Source organism: Equus asinus, chromosome 10, assembly GCF_041296235.1.
Source record: "Equus asinus isolate D_3611 breed Donkey chromosome 10, EquAss-T2T_v2, whole genome shotgun sequence".
Taxonomy (NCBI): Eukaryota; Metazoa; Chordata; class Mammalia; order Perissodactyla; family Equidae; genus Equus; species Equus asinus.
Window position 1 is genome coordinate 21,740,915 of NC_091799.1, and position 19,120 is coordinate 21,760,034.

Genomic DNA, 19,120 nt, shown 5'->3' on the forward strand with positions numbered 1-19,120 from the left:
GATTTTGTAATTACACTTTTACCCCATTAAAAAACCCTCATTTTAGCTTTTTTAAAGTTTGAAAGAACTTTTAGTACGCGAATTTTCAGTCATTCCTCTGAAAGTGGCTAGCAAGTCACCTTGTAAACCTTGTCATTTTTCTACAGTGTTTTGAATGACATGAATTCTCTTCTCCTGAGTAATAGGCACTGGAGTAATTTGCTTCAGTATGCTCGGTTTTGGGTAAAAAGGATGGTATCATCTAAAAGATAGCTTCCTGGCTTCTTTGGACAAAAGAGATTTTTTTAGGTTATGTGAGCATAACAAGAATATAAGCTATAGCAACAGCAGCCATCTCAAATATCCTGAGTTTGTGTATTGATAGTTATCCAAAGAAGTATAGATTTTTGACAGTGACCTTGTGACTTTTGCGAATATCTAAACAGATATTTCCATAAATGGATTTCAAGCTTTTAAAAACTTTTATTTGAAAGTTTTTAAAAATACCCTTGTAACTTGGCTTAAATATTGCACATTATTTTTCTGTTTTGACCTAGGGATGAGGTGTTACTCCCTCTGGAACCAGCAAAGATGTCTCGTAAAGATTACAGTCTTTGGAGTTGTTCAGATTTGTTTTCAGGTCCTTTCTCTGCCTCTTATGATCTGTAAGACCTTCTTTTACCTTTTAAAATGAATATAATACCTCACAACTCTGCAGAGTGGGATTAGAGGGTGATGTCTCTAAAGGGCTCAGCTCAGTGTCTGGCACATACTCACTTGTGTTCAGATTGTAGCTGCTGTAGAAGAAGTTTAAATTTTGGTAGCCTAGACAAATATTCACAATGCAAATACAGTAAAACCTCATCTTATGTCTACTATCCTGCAATCAATACATTTCTTTGTGGATTTTTTTGTTTTTTTGTGTTGAAGTGTCATGTGTCAGTTTTCATTGTTTCCTGCAGCTTGCCCTTCTTTTATCTGAAATGCTTGGCAGATATCTCCATCGATTACTGTATAATATACCTCAAAGAATAGATGATGCTTCCTATACAAGCTAATGATGAGGCACTTGCTCCCCATGTCAGTCCTTCAGTTAGGTGTTCCAGAGTTGCATGCTAACAGGTTCTTACCACCTTCAGAGATGTCTGCTGGCTGAATGCCCAAGCTTATGTCCAAGAAGGAAGCTCTAGCTGCCTGGAATGAAAGAAGTACACAATGACTGCTTAGTGGTTATAGTATGTTTTATCATGATTGTTAATATTAAAGCATGAAAATCTGTATCCTAGTCTGTTAATTTTACTCATTACTTCCCCATGACTTGTTTTGCTTCTCTTGTTCTGTTCAGAAAAGCATACAAAAAGCCTTTTACTCTAAAATTGTAGGGTTGAAGTTGTGATGAATCGTAACCCAAGAATATTAGCTGTGGAGGCTACTTTGGAGATCAGCTGGACTAACCCTCTTATCCTGTAGTTGAGAAAACTGTCCGAGGGAAGTTATGACTTGCTTGAGGACACAGAGTGAGCAACAGGTCTGATTTCCAGTCTAGTGTCATGAAGGTAAACTGGTAGAGTGGAGAGAACACTGGACTTTGGAGTCACACAGTCCCGATTCTGAGTCCTGATTCCACCATTTATTAACTGTGACCTTTGGCAACTACATCTGAGTCTCTTTTCAGCTCTGTTATACTTTGCTTGCAGGGTCGTGAGGATTATGAGATAATGTAAGTAAAACATAGTGCCTGGCATATGCTGTGGGCTCAGTAAGTGCTGTCTATCATCTTGGTACAGTTTTTCTTGGTTACTTAAAACAGATCATATAGCTAAGTGATTATTCTTTATGAAATGGGAATCAGTGATTATGGTTGATGTTTTTGCCAAATCCTTTCACTGAAAATCTAAGTAGTTGTTCATTGTAGGAGGATTGCTTACTGCAAAACAAGTGCAAAATGTTTGTCACGAGCTGAGTGAATACTGCTCCAAGTTGAACAGTGTTGACGTTGTTTCTTTCTGGGAAATTTCTCTGTTTCCCAAGTGAAATGGGCCTAGTTTGTGGAACACCAAAATCAACCTACATTTAGTTAGGCCAGCAGTTCTCAAACTTTTAAACTCAGGACTCCTTTACACTCTTAAAAATTATTGAGGACCCCAAAGATCTCTTGTTTATGTGAGTTATATCTGTTGATATTTATATTATTAGAAACTATATCTGATAAAAATTTATTAATTCTCTTAAAAAATGACCATTGTATTTTAACACAAATTATATACATATATATGTATAAATATATTCAAGACTTCAGATTTTAAAGTTTTTGTTTCAAATTACAAAGGGTAATACAAGCACATTAAAATAATACAGAATCAAAGTGAAAAATGAAATTATTTCATTCCTGTCATATAAACGCTCCAACCCTTGCGGTCAAGAGTTTAGCATGTATTCTTCTACAGCTATTTCTATGCAATTCTAAATACATACTTTCTCTTTCTCTCTCACTTACTCTAAAAATGTTTGGTGTCTCTTTTTAAATAAAAATTGTAGGGGTCTGGCCCTGTGGTTTGGTGGTTGGGTTCACATGCTCTGCTTTGGCGCCCCAGGGTTCGTGGGTTCGGATCCTGGGTGTGGCCCTACACATCACTCATCAAGCCATGCTATGGCAGTGTCCCACATACAAAGTAGAGGAAAATTGGCATGGATGTTAGCTCAGGGACAATCTTGCTCACCAAAAAAAAATATATATATATATTTAAGGTGCACAACATGATGTTTTGCTATGCATATACCTCGTGAAATGATTACACAGTCCAGCTAATTAACGTATCCATCTTTCATATAGTTACTTTTTTTTTTTTGTGGTGAGAGCACCTGAAGTCTACTCAGCAAATTTCCAGTATCTAATACACTGTTATTAACTATAGTCATTATGCTTTAGATTTCTAGACTTATTCATCCTACATAACTGCAACTTTGTACCCTTTGACCAACATCTATCCATTTCCCCGACTTCCCACAAATGATATGTTTTTAATGAAAAAATAACTGTTTTCCAAAACAAAAAAAATTAGTAAGAAGAGTGTCATTGCTGTACCTTTTTGCAGTCTCATTAATGTGTACCTTAATAGAAGACAGCTGCGTTCTGATAGCTGCTTCTATGTTTAGTCTGTTGTGGTATGTTGTTCTGGTTGAAGTGTATAAAGAAGATTTGGCTTCACACAGATTTGAAGTTGGAAAAGGGGAGGAATATTTCAATAGCCTTTTCAGATAGTTGTGGATATTATTCTTTGATACCATACCAAAACTTGACAAATGCTAGCTTCTCAATGGAATCTGAAACCAAATCAGTGAACTTTTTATATTGTGTTACATTAAAATTCATTCTCTGTTGTATTTTGACTGGATCTTTTATCCATATATGATTTTATAACATCATGCATTGGTCATTTAGAAAATGTTGGTTCACTGAATTATATTGAACTTCTAAATGCGACACATTTCATTAGATAATGTCTCCATACATTTTGTAGTCTCTGGAAAACTACACTAGTGAGAGAAGGAGAGTTAAAAAGGCACACAATGCTTTAGTACTACTGTGAAAATTGTTTTGGCCTTGTAGACCCCTGAAAGTGTTTTGAAGACCTCCAGGGGTCCCCGGACCACAGAGAACCATGGAGTTAGACAAATTGGTAAACTAAAGGTAGTGACCAGGTTTGCAGACTGTAACTTTAATAATGGATAATCTAGAAATTATAATGGGATGGATTGTTGTACAAGCCTTAGTCTTAGAAAGTATTGTACTCCTTGAAATAAAAAGTGGCCTAATTTTGAAATGTGATGGATTGGTCATTGAATATTTGAGTGCTTTTTATAGACAAGAAGTTGTATGGGGTACTAAGGATATGCATTATGAAAAAGCATTCCTTCTCTTCGGTAGTTTATATTCTAGCTGGAAAGGTAATATAATTTCGTGAAAAGATAACAAATGCAGTGTTCTCTGTAACAAGTATGACATACAGTGCTGGGTAGAATGAGTTTTAAATAGGTGAAGGAGAGAGGAGGCAGTTGTCTTTACGGGGACAAGAGCAGTGCTTGTTCAGATAGTCCTTATGTCAGTTAGGCTAGACTGGAGAATTCATATGGAATAATTAAGCTAGGCTTGCAAAATTGTTGCATTTTACATTTCTGTTCTCACAGTGTTACCCAATTTTTGTAGGATTGTACAATTTCCAGTATTTATACAGGTTCTTACTTGACTTTAAAACTAATTCATCATGATATGAGTAGGTCTAGTTATCTGTCAAACATCTATCAAAATGTTATCACTCTTTGATAAATGAGAAAACAAAATTAAGGAAAGCTACCAAGAACACAGAGATATGAGTAATATGTTATTTGCACATATTAGAATATATATATATATTCTCAGAATAAGAAATATTCAGATCTCTTTCTTTGGGGAAAAAATATATATACATACACAGAGTAAACGTTTCCACTCAAGACTTTATAGAAATATTTTAATGCTTCCTGAAGTAGATTGTGTACACCTTATGCTTGGCTGTTCCCTTGTTGGATTGTTATAAAGATTTTTAAATTTATAAAGTGCCTAGCACTAGAAGGCACTCAGGGCCAGTATTATTGTTGTTGTTGCAGGTTTTTCAGTTCAGTTACCTCTAACGTACCAGTTAGGTAAGACATCCAGCTTCTCAATATTTTGAACATTCTGACTTGTCCATTTGTTGAATGTAGTAATTCAACTATTCTGGCCGCCATTTATGGAGTGCTTGATACTATGTTTCAGGCACTGTGCTAAGCGCTTTATATGCATTGCTTCTTTAGCTCTTTACAACAGTTTCACTGTGAGGTGAGTGATGGTGTTTTCATTTTGTAAGTGAGAAAAGTGGAATGATTAGTTGCTCAAGGTACGTACTAGTTAAGAAATTGTATAGCTGGAATTTGAACCCTTGTCTGTCTCCAGAGTGTCATCTTTTGCCTTTCCATATGGGCAGCAAGTTGAACGAAATAGTTTTGGATTGCAGTGGGAATTTTGCTCTTTTTTCAAAGGACAGCTTTTTGGGCAGAGGGGAGTTGGTTTTCTCCCCTTTTAAATGTATTGATTGGTATTTGGATTCCAAAGTTTATTTTTTAAAATTATTATTAGTGAGGCTTCTCATTACTTAATTGCTTGATGAAATTATGATAAAATAGTAATGAATTAAAATTTTCCAAATCTCTCTTTCCAAGTTGACATGTTACTATATCGGTGAGAACAGTTTGTGGGCTTTTACAGCTTGTTTTTTTAGGCCAAGAATTGACTTACCTTTACCGTCCAATACATTACTCTTTGATTGAATGATATGGTTATAGTCACTTTTGAAAGAGTATTGTGGCTTAGAAAGCTTGTTTGAGGGAAAAAAAATTCATTTGTACTGGCAGTCAGCCAATATTTTATAAGCTACAATTTTCTTTTGAATAGCTGGTGGTTTGTAGCCCCATAATTTGTGGTTCTTCTGAACTTGTAAAAAGATTACACATATTTAAAAATGACCTGATCACTTTAATGTTTTTGAAGCAGTATACAACTGTTGAATTCGCTTGTGTGATAGTGTTGTTTTTGTACTTAATTTTTCTGTGCATAGAATCTGTTTTAAATTAATAATTTATGCACTGTAATCCCCCCGCCCCCAAGTAAACCTACAAATAAACCTTAAACCAAAAACTGCTTTGGTAATGTAACAGGCACAGTTAAAGGCAAAGGAAATGTGAATCTCTCTACATTGGTCTGCCAAATCCTTGCAGTATCCACACTATTCCATTCCTTAGGCACTGTTGCCCGGATGTGTTGAATTATGTGGTATGTGGGTTTGTTTGGGTGTGTTTAGTGTTCCTGTATGACATTTAGTTTTAAATCAGTTTTTTGTGATGCTGCCACTGCAGCTTTTTCACATGCAGGTGGAGAAGGGCACTCCATTTGAAATGTTTCATGTTCTGTACCTTGTTCTCATGGTTTGTGTGTAGGTAGCTAAATTTGTGAAACTCATGAGATTATTTTAAATCCTTCCTTTTGATTTTAGGTTAAATCCTAAATGGAATATGGTAACCTTTTTGTTGAAAGATTTTGGAAAGCCAGATTAATAGTTCCATTTTTGTATTTATAGAAGTTTCACAGATAAAAATGAACCTAGCCTTCAACTTCTGACGCAAATTCCATTGCCAAGTAGGGAGTTATTTAAAAATGTACCATAATGAACTGTTGTCTTTCTTAGGTTAATTCTTTGAGTCTTTTGTTTCTAGAAGGTGGGTGAGATTTAGGTTTAAAGTTTCCACTTATCAGTGGAATGATTTTTGTAGCTAAGATTTTAGCAAATTGTTAATGGCCAGATCCTTAACACCTCTTAAAAATCTTGGCATGCTAACAGGGCTTGCTTTTCAAAAGACTCTTTTGCTGAGGAGGATACTGTTTCTCAGTCTTGATTACACATTGGAATTACGTGAGAGCTTAAAAAATACAGATGCCTGGGTTTCACCTTGAGGGATTCTAATTGAATTGGTCTAGGGTGCTGCCTAAGCATCAGGATTTTCAGAAGTGATTCTTAATGTGCATCTGAGGCTGAGACCCATTGCTCGGGGAAATTTGTCAACCCACCCAAGGGGAAATATTTGATTTTGGAGAAGATATCTTTACCTTTAGAGCTTTCTTATTTTGAGATATTGTAGGTTCACTTGCTGTTGTAAGAAATCATATATTCAGCAATAATCCATCTGTATAATTTTGTCATTTCAAGAGTGTTATATAAATGAAATTGTACAGTATATACACTTTTAAGATTGGCTTTTTTTTCACTTAGCATAATTTCGTTGAGATCCATCCAAGTTGTGGCATGTATCAGTAGTTTGTTCCTTTTTATAGCTGAGTTGTATTCCATGGTAGATGGGTGTGTCACAGTTTGTTTAATCATCCCCTGTTGAAGGACATTTGGATTATTTCCACTTTTGGCTATTACCAACAAAGCTGATGTGAAGGTTTGTAGACAGACTTTTGTGTGGTGATAAATTTTCATTTCTCTGAGATTAATGCCCAAGAGTATAATTGCTGGGTTGTATGGTAAATGCATTTTTAATTTAATGAGACACTGCCGTACTTTTCCAGAGAGGCTGTAATATTTTACGTTCCCTACCAGCATTGTACAAGTGGTTCAGTTTCTCCACATCTTTGCCAGCATTTGATGTTATTACTATTTTTTAAGAAAAATTAATAGACTTTATTATTTAGAGCAGTTATGGGTTTACAGAAAATTGAGCAGATAATAGAGTTCCCATATATACTTTCCTCCTTCACTGCTTTCCCCTTTTATTACCATCTTATATTAGTATAGTAAATTTGTTAAAGTTGATGGACCAATATTGATACATTATTATTAACTGAAGTCCATAGTTTACATTAGGGTTCACTCTTTGTGTTGTACATTCTGTGGGTTTTTTTTTTTTTTTAGTTTTTAAACCTTTTTATTTTTTTTTTAAACTTTTTATTGAGTTAATGATAGGTTACAATCTTGTGAAATTTCAGTTGTATATTATTGTCTGTTAGTCGTGTTGTAGGTGCAACCCTTCACCCTTTGTGTCCACCCCCCACCCCCCCTTTTCCCTGGTAGCCACTAATCTGTTCTCTTTGTCCACAGGTTTAAATTCCTCATATGAGTGGAGTCATACAGAGATTGTCCTTTTCTATCTGGCTTATTTCACTTAACATAATTCCCTCAAGGTCCATCCATGTACATTCTGTGGGTTTTGACAAGTGTGTATGTATCCCTTATGGTATCCTACAGAATAGTTTCATTGCCCTAAAAAATCTTCTGTTGGGCCAGCCCCAGTGGCCTAGTGGTTAAGTTTGGTGCACTCCACTTCAGCGGCCTGGGTTCAGTTCCTGGGCGCAGAACCACACGACTCATCTGTTAGTGGCCATGTTGTGGTCTCGGCTCACATACAAAAAAAGAAGAGGAAGATTGGCAGCGGATATTAGCTCAGGCAAATCTTCCTCAGCAAAAAAACCCCAAAAACCCCCCCCCAAAAAACAAACTTCTGTCTTTGCCCCTTCATCCTTCCCCAACCCCTAACCCCTCACTACCACTGATCTTTTTCCTGTCCCTATAGTTTTGCCTTTTCCAGAATGTCGTATAATTAAAGTCATATGTCTGTAGCCTTTTCACGTTAGCTTCTTTCACTTAGCAACATACATTTAAAGTTACTCCATGTCTTTTGGTGGTTTGATAGCTCATTTTTTAAATTGCTGAATAATATTCCACTGTATAGATGTATCACCATTTATTCACCTGTTGAAGGACATCGTAGTTTCCAGTTTTTGGAAATTATGAATAAAACTGCTATAAACATTTGCATGCAGGTAATTGTGTGGACCTAAGTTTTCAGTTCATTTGGGTAAATACCTAGAAGTGTGATTCCTGGATTGTGTGGTTAAGACTGCGTAACTTTGTAATAAGCTGTCAACTGGTTTTCCAAAGTGGCTCTACTGTTTTGTATTCCCACCAGCAATGAATTATTTTATATTTTAGTGGTTCAGATCAATGTGTAGCGATGTCTCATTGTGGTTTTAATTTGTATTTCTCTGGTGGCTAATGATATTGAACATCTTTTCATGTTCTTGCCATCTCTGTGTAGTTTTCAGTGAAATGTTTGTTCATGTCTTTTGCCCATTTTCTAATTGGATTGTTTGTTTTTTTACTGTTGAGTTTTGAGAGTTCTTTATATATTCCAAATAGAAGTCTTTTATTGGACATGTAATTTGCACATATTTTCTTCCAGTCTTTATTAGCTTGGTTTTTTTTATCTTTTTAACTGGGTCTTTCCTAGAACAAAATGAGGTTCAATTTATCAGGTTTACATTTTATGGATCTCGCTTTTGGTGTCAAGTCTAAGAACTCTTTTTTTTAAAAAGATTTTATTTTTTCCTTTTTCTCCCCAAAGCCCCCCGGAAGACAGTTGTGCATTTTCAGTTGTGGGTCCTTCTAGCTGTGCCATGTGGGGTGCCTCCTCAGCATAGCCTGATGAGTGGTGCCATATCCATGCCCAGGATTATAACTGGCGAAACCCTGGGCTACCGAAGCAGAGCGCGTGAACTTAACCACTCGGCCACGGGGCCAAACTCTAAGAACTCTTGACCTAGCTCTATGTCCTGAAGATTTTCTCATATGATTTTTCCCTGGAAGTTTTTGTAATTGTACATTTAAGTTTGTGATCCATTTTGAATTAGTTTTTTGTATATGGTGTGAGGTTTAGATCAAAGTTCTTCCTTTCCTTTTTTTTTGGCCTGTGGATGTCCAGTTCCTCCAGTATCATTTATTGAAAAGGCGATCCTTCCTCCATTGAATTGCTTTTGCACCTTTGTCAAAACTCAATTGGACATGTTCGTGTGGATCTCTTTCTGGGTTCTCTATGCTGTTCCATTGATCTGCGTGTTGTCTGTCCTTCGACCAGTACCATACAGTCTTGATTACTGTAGATATATAGTAAGTCTTTAAATTGGTTAGAGTGACTCTCTTTTATCTTCTTTTTCAAAATTGTTTTAGCAATTCTAGGTTTTGTACCTTTCCATATAGATTTTAGAATAAATTTGTGCCTATAAGAAAACCTTTACAGGAATTTTATTAAGTCTATAGATGAATTTGGGAAAAATTGACAGCTTTACTATGGTGCATCTTTACCATTGGATTTTAATAAATTGGAATGAGATTAGAGAGAAGTAATTCTGTAGAGAAAGTACTCAAACTACTTAGATTGGATGGAGATATTTGTTTATAACTAGTAAAATGTTAACTTTTTAACTCCCGTCTCCCCTCCTTTGGTGCTAAAAAACACCGTTAATAGAGCAACGGAAATGGAAGCGGTTGTTCATTTATTCATAAATGTCTTCACTCAACAGCCTTATGGGTGTCTGTTGTGGGCCAGGCACTGTTCTAGGCACCAGAATATGGTGGTAAATAAGACAGGCAAGCTGCCTTCTCTCATTGAGCTTGTGTTCCTGTGGGGAAATGGTAAACAAATAATCAAGAAATACACAAGTTAAGTGCTATGCAGATAATTAAAATAGGTTGATATTAAAATAGGAAAGTGAAAGGCTGACTACTTGATTGGATGATCAGGGAAGGCCTCATTTATGATCAGACAGCTCATTTATGGTTAGATCTGAATGTTAAGAAAGAGTCAACTTTAGGAACAAAAGGAGAAGACTATTCCAGTCAGAGGGAACAGCTATTGCAGTGCAGGGACACAACTGGTATTTGGGAGGAACCGTAAAGGAGGACAGAGTGATTGGAGTGTAATGAGCAAGAGGGAGAGAGAGGAAGAGATATAGCTCTAGCTATAGATAGACATATAGATATATACAGGTGAGTTTGGTGAGGGGGGCAGGGGCCAAATCAGCTGGGACTTTGTAAGTCTGGGTGATGAGAATGATTTTTATTCTGAGGTTGATGAGAAGCCACTGGAAGATTTTTAAATAGGGGAGTGAAAAGGTTTGAAGTTTCAAATGATGACTCAGTTGTTGTATGGGGAAAAGATTGTACCTAGGGGCCAGAACAAAAGCAGGAAGATGAATTAGGAGGCTGTTTCAGTTGAGGTGAAAGATGATGCTAGGAAAGGATGCAGGATATATTTTAGAGGTAGAGTTAATAGGCTATGTTGACGGTCTGTATGTCAGGGCTGAATTTTTTCCTTTTAGAGCTCAGATGGCTATTTATTGATGTTTTGTGAGATGAGTAAGATTTGAGAGAGGAGTAGGTTTTGGGGGGAAAAATTCACAGTCTTGTTTTGACTACTTTGTTTTCAATGATGTCAGTCATCAGTTGTATAGACAAGTCTAGAGTCCAGGTAGAGGCCAGTGTAATAGGTATAGTTTGTTGATCTGTATATAGACATTATTTAGAGTCATGAAACTGGAATAGGCTACTTAGAAGTGTGATGAAAGACAAGGGGGCCTAGGACAGAGCCTTGGAGCACTGGAACATGATGAGATCTGGAAGAAGTAAAAAGGTTTAGCCATTGGTGCCTGGCTCTTTTTTGTTTGCCTTCTTGAATTTGTAGATGTGATAGCATTAAAAAAATGCAGTATCTCTAGATTTCAGTGTAGTGGGCAGACAGTATTTAGACTCTGGGTCTAGCATAGTGCTAAAATTTGGGGATACAATCAAAGAAGTGTAAAATATAGACCTTGCTTTCATTGAACTTTGAAGAGGAATTTTTGAAGGAGTTGGGGCTTGAAGAACAAGTAGGGTTTAAGTAGGTGGAGGAGAAGTGCAAATCCAGGTAATACACTAAAGTATAGTGGAAAGAAAATGGGCTTAAAGAAGACCTGGTTTGAATGTGGGGTCTACCACATAGCTTTGTGGTCTTGGTTAAGTTCCCACTATGAGCCTGTATCCCCCTGGGGGCATACCTGCTTGCCTCATAGGGCTGCTGTGAAGATGAAAACTGTTTGGGTTGCTTTAGCTATACTGTTAATGTACTAGTTCTCATGGTGGATGACTGGTTCACACATACTCATTTTATTAACATTCTTCATAAATTCAAATATTTCACCTAGTAATTTGTATTTATAAAATATTTTGTAATTTTCCATTAAAATTGTGTGTGTATAGTGTGCCTAGCTCAGTGCGAGAGGCATTCAGTACACTGTAGGTGATAATTGTTATTACTCTGTTCCTGCTGTAAGAATAGCTTAAAAGGAGTCGACAGTCCTTCCCCTTCAGGAGTTTTGCTCTCAGTGATAAGTTATACTCATGAAAATGCAAGGCCTTCTGTGCCGTGGTACCTAAATCTGTGGTACAGGTACAAATAAAGAGATCAGAGTAGGCATCTTCATTGGGCCTCATTGTGGCACTGAGACTAAATATGGCCCAGGAAGAGTAAGATTTGGATAGGCAGGGAGGGCAGGACAGGCATTCCATACTAAGAAGGCTTTTGTTTTGTTTTACTTATCTTATTTTACGTATTGTTTATTTTTAGGGGTAGCAAACCATAAATGCTACAGCCACTTCTGAGGAAATCTTAAGTAACACTTAGAGATTCTCATTCTGAAACTTTTGTAACATCATAATTGAATTTACTTTTCTCCTTGTACAATTTATTGAACTTATGCCTGCTCTCCAGGTGGCATTATACTGTAGAATTTATTTTTGGAGTGTCTTTTTTAAAAATATGGAATTGCTTTTATGATATACCTAGGTTTAATGTCTGTTATGAATTTTCTCTTTTGTGTATAAATAACAAAGCTCTATTTTATGCTGTAAGATTTATTGTTAGAAAGGCAGGCCAAACTTCTGAAATTTCCTTGGGGAGTCTCTCTCTACATTTTTAGATTATTTGGATCCTCAACTATTTATAAATTTGTCTGCATATGTGGGATGCTAGGATGACTCCTTTTGTTTTGGAAAAAAGTGCCATCAGAGTCCCTGTACAGCCTGTGCTGAAATTGAGTTGTCTTAATACAATGCACTGTTTTCTCTTGGTCGCTGTTATGGTTTGTAAATAGCCAGACCCTAGATTATGCTTCTTTTATGCAGCTGTCTTTTTTGGTTACTGGAAGTTAGATGCTCTTAATTTGCCTTTAAGGGAATCTAGGTTTAATTGCATATCTGCTAGAATACTTTGCACCTCCAACTAGGCTATAGAGAATCTTTGATAGCGTTCCAGTAGCCTACCTTATTGAGACTTGATCAGCTCAGTGAAATTGTGCAGTATCGTGATGAATTTTATAATTTTAAATAAAGCTAACATTTAGTGAGTGCTCTTATGCCATGCACTCTACTAAGCAGCTTTAAAACATGGAATTTTTTTCATTTAAACATCACAACAACTCAATGAGCTGAGTACTGCTTTTATTCTCACTTTACATGAGATAAAGAGGTTAATTTCCTATCACAAAGTTACATGCTTAGTAAGTGGTAGAGTAGGGATTTGAACCCAGGCAGCTTGATTTTAGGGCTTATTCTCTTATCCTCTATGCTTTGCAGTCTTCTCAGATAATGTCTTTCTGGGAAACTGTCATATTGGGAATTTTATTTTATCTTTTATGCCTTAACCTGTGTGAGGACATTGGAAGCTTGTTAAGTTCCTGTTAAGGATTTTGTATTTGCACCCATCACCTTGTATGAGGGCTTGTCTATTGTATTTGTCAATAAGTCTAGCTGCTGAATTAGAGCCCTGAAATACATTGGCTAAAACCCCAAAATGCAGTGCGTAATAGTCCAGAGCAAGTGTCCACATCAGCATGTGGCTCTCATTTATTTAGGTATTTAAGAAGCTCAGGCATTAAGGCTGATGGGGATTCTACCATCTTCAACACATGGCTTCCAAGGTTGTCCTTGTTAAAAGTATAGGGCAAGAGATTTTCTCTTAAGCAAGTGAGGTGAAAGTTGCAAATAAAATTCCTGCTCACTTCCATGGCTGAGGGTTTAGTCTCATTGCCTTATCTAGCTGCAGAGGGATTAGGAAATGTAATGTCCTTTTTCCTTGCTTACACTAGGAGGTAAGGTGTCATTCTGTAGTATTTTGAATGTTTCATCAGTGTTGAAATGTTCTTGGGGGAGTGCATTTTCAGCTACAGAATGTGAAGGTGGGGAGCCTCATTCCCAGCTACAACTTTCTTACTTTGGAAGAAACACACAGTGGATTTTGGTGGACAGTTAAGAGTCTCCACCACAGTTGTAATGCTGTAGATTTCGGTGGGAATGCCCAATGCTGTGTTCACAAAGTATGATTGTACACATTCAACTCTTGATTCTTATAACAGTCCTGTGGGGTAAGTTGATAAAGCAGGTAGTGATATTCCCATTGTAAATGAGAAAACTGAGACTTGGGTGATTAAACATTAAAGGAAACCAGCTAGGAAGTTGCAGAACTGGTAGTTAAATCCAGATCTCCTGGCTTCAGGGTCAGTGCAGTTTGTATAACACACCATTTTTCGGGGCAGAAAATTCTATCCAATAGTTATTTTTTTATTTTTTTTTTTGTGAGGAATATTGGCCCTGACTAACATCTGTTGCTAATCTTCCTTTATTTTTTTTTCTTTCTCCCCAAAGCCCCAGTACATACTTGTATATACTAGTTGTAGGTCATTCTAGTTCTTCTATGTGGGATGCCACCACAGCATGGCTTGATGAGTGGTGTGTAGGTCTGGGCCCAGGATCCGAACCTGTGAATCCCAGGCCACCAAAGCAGAGCACGTGAACTTAGCCACTCGGCAATGGGGCCGGCCCCCTATCCAACAATTTTTATACTTACTGTCATCACTACTCTTACATCTTTCTTTAACAGTGTGTCCAGTATAATATTGCTGATGTCCGGTATGATATGCTGACAAATTACTGGCATAATCTGGTTTTATTTTGAAGATTCAGAAAGTACTTCAAGAACTTACATTGCTTCATAGTCATTGTTACATTCATAAATGACATCATGCTTTACATATGCCAGTTAATGGAATACCAGAAAACAGAGATTTGACTCTCTTTAGAAGTTATGTTTTATAGCCTTGTCTAGATATAGCCTTATAGATAAAATGATGTGTAAAATGAGCAAAGGAAATAAAAAATAGAAATAAAATAATTGCCATAGTTATGTTTTCTCCTAGTACGTAGAGGTATTTCTTGTGAAATACAGTGCTTATCTATGTAATTTCACAGATAACTTTGCTGTACTTACTATGTGGTGAAAAACCATTTTAGTACATGCTGCTCAAGAAATTGAGAACATTTTTTCCTTTATAGAAGCTGGAGGAGGCCTTTCACCTTGCTGACACACTGAAGGTAAGGTGCCATTCTTTAGTAGTTTGAATATTTCATCAATGTTGAAATGTTCTTAGTGAAGTACATTTTCAGTGGCAGAGTTTGTGGTAATCTGATTTAGGAGTTGAAAGCTATGGACTATGGCAGAATGTTAAGTATTTGTACAGATGGATTATTAATCAGAAAGTAAGGTGGAGACTTCTACACATTCCCATTTTAATATAGCAGAGGCAGCAAGCTCATTCTGGTTGACTTATTTTTGATTGTTTTTCTTGGAACCTATCTTGTTGAGCTTTCTATTCCTAAATTATTTCTGAAGAGGTGACTTTAGTACAACTGAATTTTAAATAGAAGTAGCATGATTTAAATTTATTTTCCATATAGCAGACTACCCTTTCAACATTCCTTACAGCTTTAGTTTTGCCATGAAAGGGACAAAGATCGGACAAATACTATTCTGTTTGCATCTGATTGGTGACTATAGCTCTCCGGGATAATTGTATTTTGCTGAAATTGTGCCTTAAGTGATCCAGTCTTTTCTTAGATTTTCAGTTTTCTGACAAGATATCAATAGAAATACAGTGGTTGCATCATAAATTCACCAAAGCCTAATTGAGGTCTTTATACAGCATGGACTAGCATTCCTTGAATGCTTTTGCAAGAATAAATAGAATTATCCAGATCTTCTGTAATCCATTATTTTAGCATATCCACTCTGAATAAAAAAAAATAGACTTAAAAATAGAATGAATTTTAAAAAAAAGGTTTATCCTCCAACTTCTGTAGCTTTGAGTTATTCACTTTTTGGAAAAGTACATGTAAAATTTTGGCCTTCTACCACAGACAAGGAATGAGAAGGCAAGTGTGCTGCTGAAATTCTGTTAGTGCCTCTTTATTTGCCTAAAAATGATGGGGCAGCACTTTCAGGCCATTTTAATGAATTCAGTTACAGTGAATTATTAGGTTTGTTATTTGAATCCTGGTCATATTGTGATTCTTGTATTCACTTGTATTTATAACCTGAATGCCTAGTCCAAAAAAAGTTAAACCAATTGGACATATACAAGATATTTAAGCTGAGCGAGCTACTTCATGTAATGTTACTCCTCAAAAAAAAAAAGGATCTAAGACTACAAAGGATGGAGAGAGCACTGAACTTTTAGTCACGAGTCCAGGGTTTGAGCCTGAGCCTTGCTAAAAAATTGTTTGGTGATCTTGGGCAAGATACTTCACCTCTTTGGGTCTTACTTTTCCCTTTGAGAAATAAGGATCTTGTGTTAGTCTTTTTGACCACTTTTAACAGTCCTTGATTCTCTGATTCTTATCTCCTGATTCTCCTAATGTATTTTTCTGTCTTGTCAAGAGAAAGTTAACAGCATAAAGCTGCCCTCTCTTTTCCTTTGTCTTGATAAATGGTCTTGATAATAGGAAACATGATTTGAACCATCCTATCTAAGTTTAATATGTTTTCTAAAACTAGTTTTAAAGGAGGGATTAAATTGGAAGTATTTAGTTTTACATTTTAATTGTACCTCACTGCTGTCACTGTAAACCAAGCATGTGAACTGGAAAGACAGACAAAACACTTTGGAAACCTTCTAATCAGTGAGAGAAAATCACCTAGGTACCTATTACAGTCCTTTGAATTGTCATTTTAAGGCAGAGGGCAATGAAATCCGTTAATACGAGTGTGTGTATGGACCTTTTCCATATAAGGCAATGCAAATGTATTGCTGTTACATTTTTCTTTAAGCATTTTATTATTTAAAAATTTAAACATGCAAAAAAGTTGAAAGAATTGTACAGTGAATACCTATATATTCTACCATTAGCTCAACCTCAGCACTTAATGTTTTCTTTGACTTCTTTTATCACATATCTGTCCTACTATCTATCTGTCAGGCCATCTTATTTTTGATGTATTTCAAAATAAATTGCAGGCATCCTTACAGTTTACCTCTAAGTACTTCGGCATGCAAATAATTAGCTAGAGTTCAATACTTGTTTACACTTTTTTTAAGTTAAAATTTACGTATTAAAAATGCAGAACTCTTAAGTGTGCTGTTGATGGCAGTCGTTAATTGAACACCTGACATTTTCCAGGATCTGTACTAGTCTGGCAGCAGAGAGATGAAGACACAGCCTCTGCCTTCACGGTGCTAATAAATGGGATAAATGGGAGAGACGTGTGTAAGAAAGTAAATTCAGTATAGTACTTGAACTTTTCAGTTGCAAATAATAGAAACCAGTATCTAAAGATACAGGTCTTGCTTTCAGAACTCAAGGGCAAGAATTTAGAGGGGCTTTAGGAAGGACTGGAACCAAGAACTGGAAGGCTTAAGGACTGTCTCCTCTTACCTCTGTTTCACTCTGCTCATCTGTTCTTTCTTTTCTCTTTGAAGATCTACTTTCCCTTCTTTTTAGTGTATATGGTAGAATATGGCTGCCTCCACAACCTTTCTTTTAAAACTAATAGATTTCAGCCACACAGAGATACCAGTTTTCTGTTTTAATTTCAGTTCCAAATTCCTGGGAGGTAGAATCTGACTGGCCTAGCCCTGGTTCAGCTATGCTGAGGACAGGGTTTTGAAGTACATGACTCCTGTTGGAAGACTGCCTTTGTGGATGGAGTGAAGTAAGGGGGATAGAAGAGACAGTTCCCAGGGCGAATATGGGGCTGTTGTAAGTGAGGCTGACACTGAAAAATGTTTCTAACTACAAGTGTGATGAATCTATAGACAAGAACAGGGTACAGAAATAGCATAGAGGGGCAATGAATGACTATTTAGGGAAGGAGTAGGGAAAGGGACAGCTTCCTGGAGAAATTGGTGGCTGCGTTGGGTTTTGAAAGATAAATTCAAGTACAGCAGTGGGAAGGAAGGATATGCCCTACAGAAGAGCAGCAATAGAAAGATAGGCAGTGGCCTAATGTGTTTAGGTAATTGTAAGCACATTAGTACTTGTAGTGTAGTTTTTAAAGTGAGGCAAGTTTGTTAGAGTCCAGAGAGAGGGAGATCAGAGCCAGTTCATGGAGAATCTTGCTAAGATATGTGAAGCCAGGAGGAGTAGGTGGCAATCAGATTTGTTTCCTTAAGAGATCATTTTACTTGATAAACTGGAGGCAAGTTCATCCTCTTGAGAGCCTGGACTAAGAAAATGGCAGTGAAAGAGAAGAGAGAAGATATTTAGGCAGTAAAATCTTCAGTACCTGGGATTTATTGGATGTAGGGGGAGATGAACAAATCTTAAGATGATGCCCCCTGATCTTCTGACCTTGGTGACTAGATGAATTGGGATACCAGCCAAGATAAGAAATATAGGAGACTGAGGTGCTGTTAGTGGTATATTTCTTGATCTGGCTGATAATTACAAGGGCACTTCTTTTAGGACTATTAAATTGTGCTTATGTGTTTTATGCATTTTTCTGTATGTAAGTTATATTTCACAATCTGGAATGTTAAAGAACAAAAAGAAACACAGGGAGAAAATACATTTGGGAAACAAATGCTGACTTTAGGATTGGACATTTGCGTTTGGGGTATCCATGTCATCCTCCAGATGGAAATGTGTAGAAGCTACTTGGATATGAAATCTGAAGTACAGGAGAGAAGTATGGGCTGCTGATACAAATGAAAAGATTAGATTAGATCTGTAGTTCTCAAACCTGGCTGTATATTAGAATCTTCTGGAGAGTTTAAAAAAATACTGATAATCTAGATCCCATCCCAGAACAGTTAAATCGGTCTCTGGGGGGGGTGTGAGGGCACAACGTCCAGCTTAGAAAGCTCCCTGTGCTTATTCTAATGCACAGAGAAGAGACCCATTATGTTATAGGAAGATTACTTATTCCCTCCGTTCTGTGACTGAGAGGTAGAGTTGTGCAAAGAGGCGTTTGTAATTGCTTTAGAACTCAATATAGGTTTCTCTTTTTCTTGGACATAATTCTTACGCCTTCTGTTTTCCCCCCATCAATACTAGGAATTTAAAATGTATGCTTTTTGTTAAAATAATGATGCACGTGTGTTCTTGAAGAAAAGTATGTGGAAGATACAAGCTGTTTTAGTTAAAGCAATTTTAAAACAGAAATTTTCCTTTGATGAAATGGCTGTGTCTTCTCTAATTTCGATTACTAAGGGTGTATAGTCTTTGCAGCCAGACATAGAAAATTGCCTCATCAGCTGCAGTGTCTTTGAATGTAAATATGAGGGACAATGATTGGTAAATGAATGTGTGATGTAGTCTGAAAGGCAGACAGCTGTAAATGGTGAGAAATTGTCTCTGATATATGTGATATGGAAAGGACAATTGCTCACTTGTCTGTCTTTCCATTCCCTCCCTCCGTGGCTGTA

The 19,120-nt window shown here is 36.7% G+C and overlaps 1 protein-coding gene across 10 annotated transcripts in view; it reads left to right on the top strand.

The window, feature by feature from the left end:
- Positions 1-19,120, top strand: part of STRBP (spermatid perinuclear RNA binding protein) — a 130,461-nt gene that overhangs the window by 13,632 nt on the left and 97,709 nt on the right. For 8 of the 10 annotated variants that reach the window (XR_011506240.1, XR_011506241.1, XM_070518793.1 and 5 more), the window contains exon 2: positions 14,754-14,792. The exons of the other annotated variants lie outside the window; for them this stretch is intronic. The gene's annotated coding sequence lies outside the window, so the exon portion shown is untranslated. The remainder of the gene's footprint in view (positions 1-14,753; positions 14,793-19,120) is intronic. 10 annotated transcript variants of the gene reach the window in all.